We start from the raw sequence: 17,448 nt of genomic DNA on the forward strand, positions 1-17,448 counted from the left end.
AACCCAGAATGAAATTTGCTCTGCTGAAAAAAAACCAACTTGGTTTGTTTTTGTTTAATTTTCTTGGGAACAAAGAAACCTCCTTTCTCTGTAAACTTTGGAGATCATAAGAAAACAATAAATATGCATGTGCTACATGTCTCATGGAGAGAGCATTTGGTAAGACTCTCAAAAATGCCATAAATGACTGTGCTGAAAAATGGTAAACAAATAGTCTGTTTGATATTACAGGTCATATGAAGAGACTTTGTCAAAGCAAGGCAGTGTATTATATGTTATCCAGCATGTTTCATACATTATCTGTTTACTGCATTTTCTTATCTGAATAATGAAATTGAATTTCAGAACTCTAGCTCAAATAACATAATACTGTGTTAGTCCTGGTAGTAGCCTTTTCCTAAAGACCTCCCATGCATTATGTGTCAAAAATGAAGGAATTTGGGGAGATTGAAAGAACAATTTATTTAGAGCACTGAGAGAACTCAAATGAAATTCATCTTCAAGAATAAGTTGTTTGGAACTTAGATTAGTCTGCTCAGGCTGCCATAATAAAATACCAGAGACTGGGTGGTCTGGACAAAAGAAATTTACTTTTTTATGTTTCCAGAGGCTGCAAGATGTCTGAGACCAGAAGTGAAGTGGGGAGATGAGGTCTGGCCGGCTCCATCTTTGCCAAATGGTGGATGGTTGGGTCTGGCATCTTGTCTTCATCACAAGGGAAGGTGAAGCCCCCACCTCCCAGGTGACAGATGTGCCTGAATCCCTGGAGGCAGGGACGGGGACTTGGATGACAGGTTACTAAACCTATCAGTCCAGTGCGGGGGACAGGGAGTTTTCTGAGACTCTGCCCCCTGCCCCTCACACTATTTATACCAAAACCAGTTCAAATGCAATTGTGGCATGCCATGTATCTCCATGTTTGTGTTCTGTCTCCTGTCCCCTGGCTCTTCTCCAGTCACCATAATGTACCACTTCAGCTCTCCATTGGAACTGAACTAGCTTGTTGGTATTTTTTGTTCTTTCTTTCCTCTCTAGCCTTCATGGCTCAGTTTCCTAAGTATGTTAAGTGTATTTGTTGTCTGCTGGTCCTTGAGATGGGAATCCATTGTACAGTCACCAGCCTTTTAATAAAGACTCCCAATTTAACCTTTAATGTGGCTTCTCTATTTTCTCGTGATTCAATTTATATCTGACTTAAGGTACAACGCAAGTATGCTCAAGGTCTGGGAGGGCTCTTTCCCTAGCTTCTAGGTGGTAGATGGCCACCTTCTCTCTGTCCAAATTCTCAGATTATTTTAGCTCCTTTTTCTCCTCCTCCTCCTCCTCCTTTTCCTTCTCCTTGTCTTTCTTTCCTCTTTCTCCTCTTTCTCCTCCTCTTTCTTCTCTCTTCTTTTTCTTCCTCTTCCTCCTCCTTCTCCTCCTCCCCCTCCTCTTTTTCTTCTTCTTCCTCTTCTCCTTCTCTTCCTCCCTCTCCTCCTCCTCCTTCTCATTCTCCTTCTTCTTCTTTCTCCTTCTCCCTCTCCTCCTTCTCCTTCTCGTTCTTCTTCTTGTTTCAACCCAGGGCCTATTTGTTTTGTCTTAGTTATTTTTAGATAGGGTCTTGCACTTTTACCTAAGCCCAAAGCTAGACCAGAATCTCATTTATGGTGCTCCCTGAAGTAATTGAGGGAGCTACCTACCATACCCAGCTTATCCTATTCAGATGGAGTCTTGTTAACCATTTTTTTTCCTGAATAACAGTCTTCTTGATCTCAGCCTCTCATGTAGCTGCAAGGAGAGATACATGCCACTGCACCCAATTTTTTTTCCTGTTGAGATGGAGATGAACTTTAGTCTTTCAGGCTGGTGGCAAAACTGACCCTCCTGATCTCTGCCTCCCAAGAAGCCAAGATTATACACTTGAATCCCCACACCCAGCTTGTGGTTTCTTCTTATCAGGACTCCAACCTCATCCTGACTGTCCTAACTTCATGACCTACTTAATTCTAGTTATCTCCTAAAAGCCTCATATCAAACTGCCATAACATTAGTGGTTAGAAATTCAACATATGAAGTTGGAAGAGACTTAATTCCAGCCAGAATCAGAGCCTCAACAAGCTAATTGGTGCAAGTGTGACTCTACTTATATAATTTTTAAAGTAGTAATCAAGCACTGTTATTAGAAGTAAATCACCCTGTAATAAGAAGGTTGGGTTTTTTTAATTAAGGAAAGATTTACAGAGCACAGGAAATATATTCTAAACTATTAAGGACATTCCAAGTTCATCCAAAATTCAACTGTCATAGCACCCACTTTATAGAAAAGACTGGAAAACAAGTGGCTTGAATGCCATTGCCCCAACTCTAGAATTCTATTCATAAGTCAGCATCTGGCATGCTTGCAAAGTGGCTTGCTCTTGCTTTACAAACAGCACCAACAAGTTTGTTTTTTCAGCTTTAAGAGAACTAAATGCTAAAAATTATAAGGAAGAAGGGGATTACAGATGCACAGATAGAAGATAAAATTGGTGGCTGATTTACTGTAGTTTTGAAGTAGGAGAAAATAATATAAAAGGTAAATTTGGTCTGATGGCACTACACAGTAGCTTGTGTATACACATATTCCCATGTATTCCCAGAAGTTTCTGAGTTCTGGCCTAGCACGTGTGTGTGTGTGTGTGTGTGTGTGTGTGTGTGTGGTGTGTGCATGCGTGTATGTGCATGTGTGTGTGTAATGTGTTGCTATTTCAGCACCATGTGGTATTTATATTATTGATATTCATACTGGTAGGAGTGGAGAAGGTAAATGCAGTGGGTGAAGAAGATGAATATGATCAAGATGTTTTATGTACATGTGTGAAAACTGAGCAATGAAGAGTTGTTGGAAGTGGTTTGGGAAGTGCAGAAGGAGGAAAGAAGGAGAATGATGGTGAGAGAATTTGATCAAGATGCATGCACATGTGAACATGTCAAAATGAAACTTCCTTGTACTACAAATTGATGCTAATAAAAAAGATGGGGAAAAACATTTAGCCTTCCAATAATAATAACAATAATAATCATCTTTAGTGCTTCAGAAAAGATTAACTCATATATATGTATATATGATTTTTAAAGAAGGGAACATTTCTCTTTAAATATTGCCACTCATAATGTTATTTATTTTTTCAAAATTCAGGTTCTCTAATGAGAATGCTTTATAAAAATTATGAAGGAGAATTACGTTGATGAAATAAGAAAGTTAGCTGTTTTACATATACTTTTTAAACATAGGGTGTCAGTGGCTCATATCTGTAATCCTAGTTTTTCAAGAGGATGGATCTGAGGATTGTGGTTCAAAGCCAGCCAAGACAGGAAAGTTCATGAGACTCTTATCTCCAATTAACTATTGAAAAGCCAGAAATGGAGCTGTAGTTCAAAGTGGTAGAGCACTAGCCTTGAGAATAAAAGCTCAAGATGGGACCATTGTCTTAGCTGACTTTCTGCTGCCTGAGAGTTTGAAGGTTTGTTTTAGCCCACAGATCTGGAGTGTAGGAAGGCTAAGGACTGGATAACTGGCATCATTGCTGCTTCTAGTGAAGCCTTCCTTGCCACATTATAACACGGTTCATGATATATCACCTGGGGAGAACACATACGCCAAAGAGAGATAAATTTTGTAATGAAGCCAGTCCTGTGAAAACCAGTAAATGTTATGGATTTAGCCATTCAAGAGGGCTCTGCCTTTATAACCATGTCTCTTCCAAACGTCCTGCCTCTCAACCCTGATACACCAGGGTCTAAGTTTCCAACACATGAAATTTGGGGAACATGTTCAAATCATAGCAAATGACTTTAGAGAATGAAAGATGAGGTAAGCAATAGACCTACACAGAATGGAAAAGATGTGATAATAGTCACAAAAGCAGTTTTGAGAGATATGTACAGAGGTGACAATGCACCTACTTTGGTGTTCAACGTGGAGATGTGACTCTCCTTGACTGGTGTGAAATGAGTAAAGATAACAGGATTCACTTCCAGGAAGATGATGCATGATTTTCTATATGACAAGTCATGTTCCCTTCCTGCTGTATTGGGAATTATTATAATTAAGTCTCCTTGGGCCTATGTTCCTAGGGTTATAAGATGCTCCCTGACTCCACTTCCAACTCTTAGTGGACATATAGAATAAAAACTGTATTTGTGTTATTATTGAAGCATAACCTAGCCTATCGTGATGAAATACATTCTTTAAAGATATAGAACTGTTTGCTCAAATCTGAGACCAAGGAAGAAGAAAACAATTGGAATTTGTGAGAATTCAGATGAAAACCTAGAGTGCTTGGAGCATTATGTCCATCCCATGGCCATATCGTTTCCCATCTTCGTTTCTCTCTACAGTAAGTGGTTTCCTTTCAGTCAGCTGGTCAGACAACTTCTTCTACTTTCTCATGGTATGCATTATCACATGTAACTGCTGTCTTTGCTCCTGGCCATGAACTCAAGATTGTACTTTGGATCCCCCAGTTTCATTTCCCCAGAGCAGGAATCAGATGGGCAGGACCAAATGTATTCTGGGGTCTTTGGAATCACAAGTCCTCCCTTCTATAATAAGCTGTGAATGTCATTGTTGCTAACCCTGGGCTCCAGGAAATTCCTATATCTAAGTAATGTACTAATTATCACTTAATGACCATTTGATATTATGAGGCTCTGCTTTAAGTGTCTATATGTGTGAACTCACTCATCCTACAACCATGACATGACATATATATTATGTCAATGTACACATTTTATAAGTGCTGACACACCTTTACAGACATGTAAACTGAGAAACAAAAAATTGTTCAAGGCCCACTGCCAACCATGGCAGAAGCAGGATATGAACATAGGCAGTATAAAAACACTTGCTTTAGGGTATTTGACCTATCCAACCAGAAATGCACTAGGAGTTTCTGACATTTAACCAGATGGTCTTGTACTTTGTTATGGGGCAGCATGATTAAAGCGTTATCAGTCATGAAGAAGTGCAGGTGGAACTCTATTTCAGAACATTGAATTGCTCTCCTCAGATTAACTGCATCCTCAGATTCTCGGCCTTACCTCTCCATGCTGGCTAATCTAAGACAAGCTGGCTGACTTCCACCAAAGGTTTTCTAGTTGTCTATCAGATCTTAACTAATAAATCCGTGGTCTGTTTTCAGAAATAAAATTCTCTAGTAATAGCAAAGTAGAAAGTAGTTTCCTGTATCTACTTTCCCTGTGAAAGTTATTGTATTTATCAATCATTTAATTTATCAGTGCTTCACAGGTCAGCAATCAACATGAAATTAATCCTGTCTCAAGAAACATCAGACTAGGAACAAACATGAATTATAGCATTTTGACTCAGCATTCTGTTTCCTTGAAGGACTGAAGGCATGTTCTTTGTGATACTATTCATTACCAAAGAGGGACTGGGAGCATTTTGTTGGTTACTAAAACAAATTTCAACTGCCTGAGAATCTTTATTAAGACCTTCCTTGTGTGGCAAGCATATAGAGCTATCTTTCTTCTTCTTTATGTGTAACATAAATCCATGAAGGAAAGGGAAGTAGAAACCCAATAGAAGTGAAAAATAGCTGTGCTATAGCAGGAGACAGAAGAAAGTACTCTAGAATGTTCTCTGTTTAGGTTTCAAACAGGCTGTGTGTGTGCAGGTACAGCAATGTCACCACAGTGCTACTCAGGGCCTGCTGCCGAGGTGATAACAGTTCCTGGTTTAAGATTCTATTGTCTCAATCTTGTATTCATTCATGGTTTTATTGTGATAAAATGCACATAACATTAACTTCACTCCTTGTAATTTTTTTTTTTTTTTTTTTGCTAATCCTAGGAGTTAGACTCAGGGCCTGAGCACTGTCCCTGGCTTCTTTTTGCTCAAAGCTAGCACTCTACCCCTTGAGCCACAGTGCCTGCTTCTGGCTTTCTTTTTCTGTTTATGTGGTGCTGAGGAATCAAACCCAGGGTTTCATGTATGCTAGGCAAGCACTCTACCACTAAGCCATATTCCTAGCCCCTCCTTATATCACTTTAAGTGCACATTTTCTTTTTAAGTCTTTAGCCCACTTGTTGAGGGGACTGTTGGTTCTTTGAGGTTTTGTTTTGGAGGAATTTAGTTTTTTTAGTTCTGCATATATTTTAGATATAAGGCCTTTGTCCATTGAATGCCCGGTAAAGATCTTTCCCCAATCTGTGGGCTTTCTGCTTATATTTTGAGCCATGTCCTTTGCCCTGCAGAAGCTATGAAGTTTGATGCAGTCCCATTTGTCCATCCTTTCCTTTATTTCATCTTTCCTTGATTTCCTAGCATTTCTGGGTCTTTGTTAAGAAGTTTCGTCCTGTGCCAAGGAACCCAAGTGTTTCTCCTACTCCTTCTTTTAGTGTTTTCAGGGTATCTGTTTTTATTTCGAGGTCTTTGATCCATTTGGAATTGATTTTGGTGCAGGGTGACATATAAGGATCTGGTGTAGCCACTCTGGAAAGCGGTATGGAGATTCCTCAGAAGGCTAAACACAGAGCTCTACTATGACCCAGCAGCCCCACTTTTGGGCATCTACCCAAAAGACCACAAACAAGAACACACTAACGCCACCAGCATAACAATGTTCATCGCAGCACAATTTGTCACAGCTAGAATCTGGAACCAACCCAGATGCCCCTCAGTAGACAAATGGATCAGGAAAATGTGGTACATATACACAATGGAATTTTATGCCTCTATCACAAAGAATGACACTGTCCCATTTGTAAGGAAATGGAAGGACTTGGAAAAAATTATACTAAGTGAAGTGAGCCAGACCCAAAGAAACATGGACTCTATGGTCTCCCTCATAGGGAATAATTAGCACAGGTTTAGGCTAGTCACAGCAGAGGATCACAAGAGCCTAATATCTATGCCCCTATGAACGTGTAAGATGATGCTAAGTGAAATGAACTCCATGTTATGGAAACGACTGTTATATCACTGTTGTAATTATTTTCAACATGCGATGTGAAACCGTAGCTTCTATTGTTGATGATCCTCTTGTATCCCCTTCCTGTGGTTGTACCCACACGATCACTGTATCTCATCTGAGTACACTGGATACTGTATATACTGGTATTAAAACTAGGGAAGTGAAAGGGAATATCAAAATCAAGAGACAAAATCAAGAGATAAAAAAGACAAATGACTCCAAAAGCAATATTTGCAAAACCATTTGGTGTAAACCAATTGAACAACTCTTGGGGAGAGAGGGGAAGGGGGAGGAGGGAATGAGGGAGGAGGTAACAAACAGTACAAGAAATGTACCCAAGGCCTAACGTGTGAAACTGTAACTTCTCTGTACATCACTTTGACAATAAATAGGGGGGGGGGGAAGACTCCAATTTATCACAGAAAAAGCTGGAAGCAGTGCTGTGGCTCAAGTGGTAGAGCACTAATCTTGAGCAAAAAGGAGCCCAGGGACAGCACCCAGACCCAAAGTTTAAGTGCCTAGGGGAGGGTGGCAGGAAGTGGAGGAAACCTGTGCATTCAGCCCTGTCAAGGTCTAGGGTGAGAGTAAGCTGGAGTTAGGGACGAGTCACCTTGGCCCCCAGAGGAGCAGGAGGGCTCTATTTAGTATCAATGAAAACTAAACCAGGAGGAAGAAGGAGACACCTTGCAGAGAAAAAATGATGCCTCTGCTCCAATATCAGTTTCCAGTTCCAACAGATTGGGAAAGTAGGTGGTGTTATTTATGCAGGCACCGGGGACTGATGGTATGTTTTGGATAGTGTATTTCAGGCATATGGCTTTAAATTGGTACCTCTGCCCCTTAGCATCTCAGTCAATAACCTCCCAGCTATCTGTTTTCTTATAGGATCTCTTCCCTTTCCTGCATTCATACACTTGACCTATAGTGCACCATGTGGTGCTGTCACCCTTAGCAAAAGTTATTTAGAAATGTCTTTAATTATTCTCTTATCTGTCCCCTAGCATTGTGGTACTCTGTATACAGTAAGCTGATGTCTGCTATATTTAAAAAATTACAGAAGAAAACATGCTGTCTCCAATGCTCTTATTTTAAGATTCATCCACATTCTAGATTTACCCTCAGGTTCTTGGGTTTCTTTTTCATGCATGTTTTTTATTATTATAGAGGTGATGTACAGAAGGGTTACAGTTCCATAAATCAGAAAAAGAGTACATTTCTTTCTGAACAATGTCACCTCTTCCCTCGCTCTCTCCCAGTACCTTCAGGTTCTTATTTTCAAAGAAATTATCTTACAGGCATTCTGTTCTTTTGTTTTTCAGTACCATGTAATCTAGTGTAAGCAAGCATGGACTGATATGATCTAATATGTATTTATCACAATGTCCTTCTCTGTCTTTTTAATATCAAAATCTCAAGCTGAGTTTCACGTACATACGCACTGTAATCTCCTCTTCACAGGCAACCAAATGAAAGATAAGTAGCTATGCTGTGATGGTACCATCTTGAATTTATAGTGCTCCTGCTGAGTGAAGGTGTTGGCAGCATTTCTCAGAGTGCCTCATTTAGCAGAGAGGATAAACAAAGTTGTTAGAAGGCAGATGAGTAAAGTAAGTGAGCCTCACCATGTAGGAGCAGTGTGGCCTTCAAATGACACAATTTTGGCTAAGTTTGAATATAGAGTACTTGTATCTCTGAACTTTTTTCCTCCTGTGTAGAACGAGGTTAAAGTGAGGTGTGTGTGTGTGTTTGTGTGTGTGTGTAAGTGTGTAATATAGCCTTCTCCATGCTTTGCCATCAAGTAGATCCTCAGTAAATGTTCATATCTTAAATGTTTTGTTTCTCCTTGGAAATAATCACTTCCTTGCTTACTTTTCCTGTTATACTTAAGACTTTCCTTATAGAAGGAATTGTGACTTATCTATGGCCCCAGCATACTTCTTATTCTTGTAACTTTTCAATAATGCTACATTTTAAATAAATTAACATTAAGCTTATGTTATATTCCTATGAATTTCTATTGCATATTTTTGCAACAGTATTTCTTATTTCCAGCTCCTTGACAAACTTCACAGTAGGGGCAACACTCTCCTCCTCTTCTCCACTCCCCACATCTTCTCTCTTTCTCTCTCTCTCTCTCTCTCTCTCTCTCTCTCTCTTTCTCTCTCCCTCTCTCCCTCCCTCCCTCCCTCCATCCCTCTCCTCAGGCATTACATTTTGTATCTTTCCAGTGTGTAAGAACCAGTTGATAGGGCTGGGAATGTGGCTTAGCAGTACAGTGCTTGCCTAGCATGCTCAAAGCCCTGGGTTTGATTCCTCAGCATCACATAAACAGAAAAAGCTGGAATTGGTGCTGTGGCTCAAGAGGTAGAATACCAGCCTTGAGCAAGAAGAAGCCAAGGACAGTGCTTAGGCCCTGAGTCTAAGCCCCAGGACAGGCAAAAAAGAAAAAAAAGAAAGAAAAGAACCAGTTGATAACAACTCAGTAACCCTGTACAGCAAAGACTGGATAGGCCCAAGGACATAGTCTCTGTAAGTGTTCCTGTGCTTGTACCATGAGTACAGAGATGTCACAGCTGCCATATAGCTTCTTGGTCAGAAACTAAAAGCTTCTTTTCCCAGAGTAATCAATAGTCTATTGGGTAAGAGCAGTCTGGATGGAGAAGACTTACAGAGTCCAAGTAAGGGAGGTATGAAGTACCTCTCACCTTGAGGCACAAGGGTTGGGCAAATGCCTGCTTGGTCCTCTTCTCACCAACTCGTAGGCCAATATATGATTTTCTCAAATCATCAAAGGCAATGAGCTGGGGAGATAGGAGATAATCTTCAAAACTCATGACCTGTGGGCTGTTATAGCTGGTGAATGGTCACATGTGGCCTCGAAAGCTACTGGATCCATTTTTCAGTTTGAAAATGGCCTGCATGCATATGCTTCAGGAAAATGATATACTCTCTTTCTTGCAGGATATCCAGAGGTAAGATTTCTTCTCTACTTCCCATAGTCTTCCATTTTAGTATCTCTTATATCATACATGTTGCCTTATCTCTGGGTGGTAAAACTGACCTCCAATCTGATGCACAATAAGATATCCAAGATTGTAGCTCCAACCCCTGTGCCATGATTAAATGAGCAAAGCCTCACCCAGGTTTGGTTTTCAAAAGTCAGTAGATAACTTACAATACATTAATGAAAGAAAGTTTACAGGATTCCAGAGGACACAGGAGAGTTGGCTGGGAGTTCAAATAGAAGAAGAATCTTCACTGTTTTTGTTTGGTAGGAATAAAGCAAACATGAGCCATATAAGTTGGGTTTCTATTACTGTGACAAAATACTTGTTTATTCTGTTTATAAAAGATGTTTATTTTAGCTTAGTTCATTGTTGAGGGGATCCATTGCTTTTTGGAGTATGGCAAGACAACATCTTACTTGAGAGATTGTGGTGGGACAAACTACTTTCCTTTTAGCAGATAAGAAGCAGAGACAGACAGAGACAGGCAGAAACAGAGGAAGGGAAGAAGGGAAGGAGGGAGGAACGGAAGGAAAGAGGGAGGGAGAGAGAGGGGAAAGAGGGATGGAGGGAGAAGAGCAGGAGTACCAATACCCCTTTTGAGGAACAGAGGAGCATCAATGACCTAATTTCCTCCCATTTGGACCTTCCTCTAAAGGTCCATCACCTCCCAATAGCTCCACAAACAGGCAACCATGCATTTGACACATCAGACTTTGAAGGACACTTAATCAAACCACACTTGTGGAGCAGGGATGGATTGGGACAAGCAGAGGCTGTATTTCAAGCATGAAACCTTGAGGATAATTTCAACAAAGCAGAAATCTGCTTGCTGATGAAGCATATGGTCTTTTTAAGGAGTTTTGCCAAAGTGCAAAGCAAGAATCTACTAACCAAAGACCGGAAGATTTTGTTCTGAGTGCTCATTTCTTCCCCTCCCCTCCCCAGCAAACTCATTCTATTCCTGGATCCTCTGACTCACTCACCTCTGAACTGGATGAGCATTTTGTTTTTGTTGTTCTTATAACTGTATTCTTTTGCAAGAAGTAAAGGTTTATCTGTCTTAGGGAGAAAAGGACAATTAGAACCAGAGGCTTCCAAAAGATTTACACATAATCTTTCTGTTTCCCTGGAAACCAGGCCTGGTGACACACATTTATCATAGGAGAGCAGTAGTACCTGAAGCTCTGGATAGTGAGGACCACCTCAAAACTCAAAGCCCCTGGGAGGTATAGAAACATGTCTATGTTATGTAAAAACTCATACATCACACAACACTGCTAATGTTTGACCTTAGTCATTATTACAGGAGAAAGGGTGTGTGTGTGTGTGTGTGTGTGTGTGTGTGTGTGTGTGTGTGTGTGTGTTGATGAGAAGGAAAATGTAGGATTAATAAAAGCTACGGTTTTTAATAAGTGTTGAAGTCACAGAGGGGAAAGGGAGCTGGCACACGCTGCTCTCACTGGGCCTTCATGTGCCTGCTTTTGGATTACTTGGGCATCACAGGAGAGCAGCTAATCTTTTGTGGCCAGTGCTGCTTGCCTGTGTTGATAAGTGTGATTAACAACTTTAAAGTCAAATACATTAGCAAACGCCTTATAGCTGCCAGGAATGTTCCAGGCCACCCAAGAGCCTGAGATTCCCAGATTTTTCGAATTGCACATGCCTCTAACTTTCATTTTTTTAGGTTAGTTTCAATCAAATAGTGGAGAGCTATTGTTAGAAAGAAGTCAAACATAAACCAAAAATTAAAAAAAAGAAACCAACAACAACAAAAGTGGAATGTTCTTTCTGTTTGTGAGGTCCATTTAAAGATGATGTTTGCTAAAGCTTCAGAATCTTCTTTTGGATCTGCCTTTCCCCCCCTCCCCCAACTGCAAAGTGAACAGCTAGAAATTTTATTGCATAATGCAAGTTTTGAGGCTAATGCTGGCCAAAAGTCAAAACAGTGGGCTACCTGGTTTGTCATGTGACTTAGGGTTTCAACTTTCCAAGCATCTGCTTCACTGAGGATATTCATTAGCATGTTGCTTAAAGCAAGCCCTGGTGCTGGGTGTCATAGCGGGAATCTCCACCTAAGGTAAAAGATACAGCCACTGAAAATGCAAAGGTGTACAAGATTTGATATTAACAAGTTTAGGGTCAGTGGAAAAAACAAGAGAAATAGGTGATTAGATACCTATGGCCTGTTTCCATAGACAGAACTGTTAATGTATGGGTGCGTGCACAAGTGCATATGCCAGTATTGGGACTCAAACTCAGGGCCTGGGCTCTGACCCTTAGCCTTTCGCTCCAAGCTAGTGCTATACCAGTTGAGCTACTCCTCCACTTCCAACTTTGTGGTGGTTAATTGGAGAGCGTTTCAATGACTTTCCTGACTGGGCTGGTTTCAAACTGTGATCCTCAGATCTCAGCCGCTTGAGAAGCTAGGAGTACCTGGCTCCAGAGCTGTTCTTGTCCCAGCTTCATGAGCATAATGCAAGAAATAGGCTCTCAGCAGGAAGGTTAATCTTCCTCACTGGTGACTCCCTGGTGGTGGCTACTGGATAGAGAACTTCAAGAGAGAGAGAGAGAGCAGAGCGCCAGTCACAAAAGAGCCACAGTAGGTTTCATTCTTCCACAGCAGAAGCAGAGCCAGCATTCCAGAGTACCTGATTTGTGGGGGAAATGCTGGTGGGACACAGGTTCGTTCCCCTTCCTCCTCTTTGTCCTCCTGCTCCTCTTCATCTTCTCTATCTGTTCTTCTTCTTCTTCTTCTTCTTCTTCTTCTTCTTCTTCTTCTTCTTCTTCTTCTTCTTCTTCTTCTTCTTCTTCTTCTTCTTCTGCTTCTTCTTCTTCTTCTTCTTCTTCTTCTTCTCCTTCTTCTCCTCCTCCTCCTCCTCCTCCTCCTCCTCCTCCTCCTCCTCCTCCTCCTCCTCCTCCTCCTCCTCCTCCTCCTCCTCCTCCTCCTTCTCCTCCTCCTCCTCCTCCTCCTCTTCTTTTTCCTCTTCTTCTCCTTTTCTTCCTCCTCTTTCTCCTCCTCTTCATCCTCTTTCTTTCTTCTTCATCTTCTTCTTTCTTCTTCTCATCCTATGTCCCAAGTCTATTGTGAACAGCCCTTCTTTTTCCACATGCTTGTGTTTGCTCTGTTTTTGGAACCACTTGGTTGGCTTCTTGCCCCTCCCCCACCATCTCTGTCTGTCTCTTTGTAGGTAATATAAGCCAGACGTCTAGAACTTTAGGAATTTTATAGAATTTTCAATAGAAATCCTATATGTTTAGTGAAACATCTGCAGAGAAGGAAAAAAAAAAACAGTGCTAACATTTTCGCACCTGCTGTGGAATTAAGTTCTTACCATTTGAATTCCTTGCCCAGCTGTCATTTTATGCCTGTGGTTCTGTTTAGAGCCCTCAGACTACCTCACTTTGTTTTTGTAATCTTCTAAGACACGGGAAAGAAAAACAAAAAAATGAAAATAAGATATGCATAAAAAAGAAAAGGAAGCTCAGAAAATCAGTCAGTAATCCAACTAGCCAAGTGCATTACCATGCTTTCCTTCAAAATAAGAACATACAGGTAAGCACACTGGTAACACACATGTAGTTCCAGCTAAAGGGAGGCAGAGTCAAGAGAATACAAGTTTGAGCCATCCTGGGAAAATGTAATGAGACCCTGTCTCAAAACTAAAAAAAATCCAAAAGGGCTGGAGGCATAACTCGAGTAGCAGAGTGTTTGCCTAGCATGAATGAAGCCCTGACTTTAATCCCCAGTAATACTAAAGAAACAAGCAAAAATACATGAGTAAATATTAATAAGTAAAAAAGAGAACATATCAGAAATAAGTTTCACAAAACTTTCTGTTTTAGGGCTGGGAATATGGCCTAGTGGCAAGAGCACTTGCCTCCTACACATGAAACTCTCGGTTCGATTCCCCAGCACCACATATATGGAAAACGGCCAGAAGGGGCGCTGTGGCTCAGGTGGTAGAGTGCTAGCCTTGAGCGGGAAGAAGCCAGGGACTGTGCTCAGGCCCTGAGTCCAAGGCCCAGGACTGGCAAACAAAAAAAAACTTTCTGTTTTAAATATCATTCAATACGAAGTTCAAAACATTTCTACTTTTGTAAGAAAAGTAACCATTTTTCCTAGAAAAAGGATTTAATCATGGTAGAGCTTGTGTAATAGATTGTTCTCCCTGTATAAGAATATGAAACATTGGCTAAGGAGTGGCAGTTTCCCTTGCAAGCGCACTGTACATGTGGTCCTGTTTGGGCCTCAAACATTCCCTAGAATGCTTGCTGCTAAAATTGTGACACAGTGTGCGCGGTATTTGGAGAACCCAAGACCCATGAGTCGCAACTTGAAAATAGCTTCCATGACCCTGGATAGTGTGGAAAGTCCCAAAGCCTTCCTCATACACATTTGCACCTGCCTGTCATGTCGCAAGACCCCTGTGCGTCCGTCCACATGCCACCACTTGCCTGTGCCCTGGATGAACATACGACCAAACCCTTCAGCATCCAACTCTCTGCAGGTTCAGTGTTTCCATGGCTAGTGATAAGAACAACTCGATAGTAGAAGATGGTATTTATTTTCTGCTTAAAATAGGATAAAAACCCAAGGCAGGCACTCTGAAAACCTGTGGGCATGCTAGAGGGTTGGACCGTCTGTCATTTCTCCAAAGGAAGGAATTGATTTCTACTCCATTTATTTTTTTTTTAATTTGTGCTTTACGTATTCCCTTATCTATCCATCTATTCTACAATACTGCCCAGGAAGTAGGTCTACTGTATATGAACAGAGAAACAGATCTGCCAGCTTGAGGGTGGTAAACCACTCCACCCCCACCCCCACTAGCCCACATTAGGAACCTCAGTACTCACCTCAAGCCCTAAGTGAACCTCTTACATTAAGGCCCTGATGAAGTGTTTAAAACCTAAATCACTAGAAGCCTTTGGCTCACATCTCGCCACTCAGGAAGCTGAGATCTGAGGAGCAAGGTTTGAAGCCAGCTGGGGAAGACAAATCCATAATACTCTTAGCTCCTACTAAGCAGCAGCAAAAAGGTGCAAGGGAAGCTGTATAGCTATAGCTCAAATGGTAGAGTGAAAAAGCTAAGAATGAGAGCAAGGCCCTGAGTTCAAGCCCTAGTATTTGCATACACAGATGCGTGCCCACGTGTGCGTGCACACACACACACACACACACACACACACACACGAATGTGAGACTAAGAGCCCAGCTGGGACTTTTCAAGCCTGAACACTATGTATGGGAACTGATTTGAAATTGCATTTGCTTGTTTGTTTATTAATTTATTGGTGCTGAGGATTGACTCTAATGTCTTCTGCATGCCTCCTCACCCCTCACCTGTTAATAGACAATTGTTAACAGGTGAATTTTTGACAAAATGTGGTCTTATGTCAGTATCAATACGATTTGTCATGAGGTTTTGGGGAGAATAGCTATCTCTGAAGAGATTCAGACATGGAAATGATTATCAGACAGGTAATGCTTTTATAGAATGTTTACTGAAATAATTTGAGCCTGTCAACTTTTGCACAGTACCAAAATTTGAATTCAGTGTCTTTTGTACTTGCTTGCTAGGCAGGCCCTCTAATACTTGAACCATACCTCCACCCCCACTTTTTGTTTTTAGTTGTTTTTCATCTAGGGTTTGTTTTGGCAGGGTGATCCTGCTTCTTACACCTCCTGAATATCTAGAGTCACCTGCACACTGTACAATGTCCAGTTTACTGGTTGAGATGACATCTTGCTAACTTTTTGATTGGGCCAGCATTGAATTGGAATCTTCCCAATCTCTACCTCCTGAGTAGTTGGGATTATAGGCATAAGCGGCCATGTCTGGCTCAGTCTATACTTTTTAAATACTCAGTTTTTGACTGAGAGACAGTAACAGCGGTGTCTGTAATAGTCAGTTTTAAAGTAAAAGCTCCATGTTTAATCTGCAACTTGGAATGCCTGATTAGATTCTAACACCCTAGGTGAAACTTGGGGTATAGCTTGCCTTAAGTGACAGACACATGATATGGGGCCCTAGACATCCAAGTTTATTGGGTTGTTTTAACTAGACTACAGACAAAGGCTGCAATTAACTGTCCTTGCAGACAATTCTGTTTCCTACAATGAAAATAATCCAGTTTCACTCTTAAACTGTTACTATAACCACCAATATTCTTTTTCAAATTTTTATTATCAAACTGATGTACTGAGAGGTTACAGTTTCATACGTTAGGCATTGGATACATTTCTTGTACTGTTTGTTACCTTGTCCCTCATACCCCCCTCCCCCCCACCAATATTTTTTAAAATGCCAATAACATGTGTTGGATGTTTTGGGCCAACCTCTGCTATAAGCATTTTAACATGTATTAACCCATTTACTCTGCCGCAGTACTGCCAGGATGAGTATCAATTAACGATGCAAGATTGGTTCATGCAGTTTACCTTGATTCCTCTCTCTTTGCCTTCCTTGAAAGACAGTCTCTGCCTCTACAGGTACTGCCTAGATTCTCCTATTCCCACTCCTCAATCTACATGCAGTGTCTCCTTTGTGTACCTACTCTGCACTCTTTATACCCGTCACTGTGCCCAACTCCACTGCTAGATTATACAGGACGAACATCCTTAATACAAAAGTCCAAACTCAAAAGTCTTCCCAAGTCTCAAAATTTTTCTGCACTAAACATGGCATTATATAAATCGAAAAATCCACGACATGAAATGTTGTTTCATGCACAAACTTCTTTTTAAAATATTGTGTAAAAGTGCACTTGGAAGCTGGGTACCAGTGGCTCATGCCTGAATCCTAGCTACTCAGGAGGCTGATATCTGAGGATCATGGTTCAAAGCCAGCCCTGACAGGAAAGTCCATGACACTCTTCTCTCAAAATTACTCAGAAAATCTGGAAGTGGTGCCATGGCTCAAGTGGTTGAATGTTCACCTTGAGCAAAAGAAGCTCAGAGTGCCCAGGCCCAGAGTTCAAGTCCCCAGACTGGAGGGGAAAAAGTACACTTGCAACCAATCGCTGGTGGCTCACATCTGTAATCTTAACAACTGGAGAGACTAAAAATAGAAGCATCACAGCTCAAAGTCAGCCCAAGCAGGAAACTCACAAGACCCTTTCTCAGCCTGCATATACTGACACCTGCCTGTCATGCCAAGCCACATCAAAGGCTAAGATGGAAGGCTCATGGTTCCAGGCCATTCTGGGCAGGAAAAGTCAACAAGACTATATGGAAAGACACGGGACAGACTGGCTCATGTCTGTCATCCAAGAAAAAATGGGAAACCTAAAGTTAGGTGGTTGCTGCTCAGGCATGAGCTCAGGCTGGAAACAAGGTCCTACCCCAAAACAAACAAACAAACAAAAAACTGAAAAACAGGACTGCAGTCATGGTGTTGCTCAATAGTATTGCACCAGCCCAGCAAATGTAAGGCTCTGGATTCAAGCTCTAGAACAAAAGAACAGAGGAGGGAAGGAAGGAA

The 17,448-nt window shown here is 41.2% G+C and overlaps 1 protein-coding gene across 2 annotated transcripts in view; it reads left to right on the top strand.

Annotated features, from left to right (window-relative positions):
• The window catches only part of Stard13 (StAR related lipid transfer domain containing 13), a 237,366-nt gene that overhangs the window by 108,698 nt on the left and 111,220 nt on the right, over positions 1-17,448 (top strand). The gene's annotated exons all lie outside the window — the stretch shown is intronic.

This window comes from Perognathus longimembris, chromosome 3, assembly GCF_023159225.1.
Source record: "Perognathus longimembris pacificus isolate PPM17 chromosome 3, ASM2315922v1, whole genome shotgun sequence".
Classification (NCBI taxonomy): domain Eukaryota; kingdom Metazoa; phylum Chordata; class Mammalia; order Rodentia; family Heteromyidae; genus Perognathus; species Perognathus longimembris.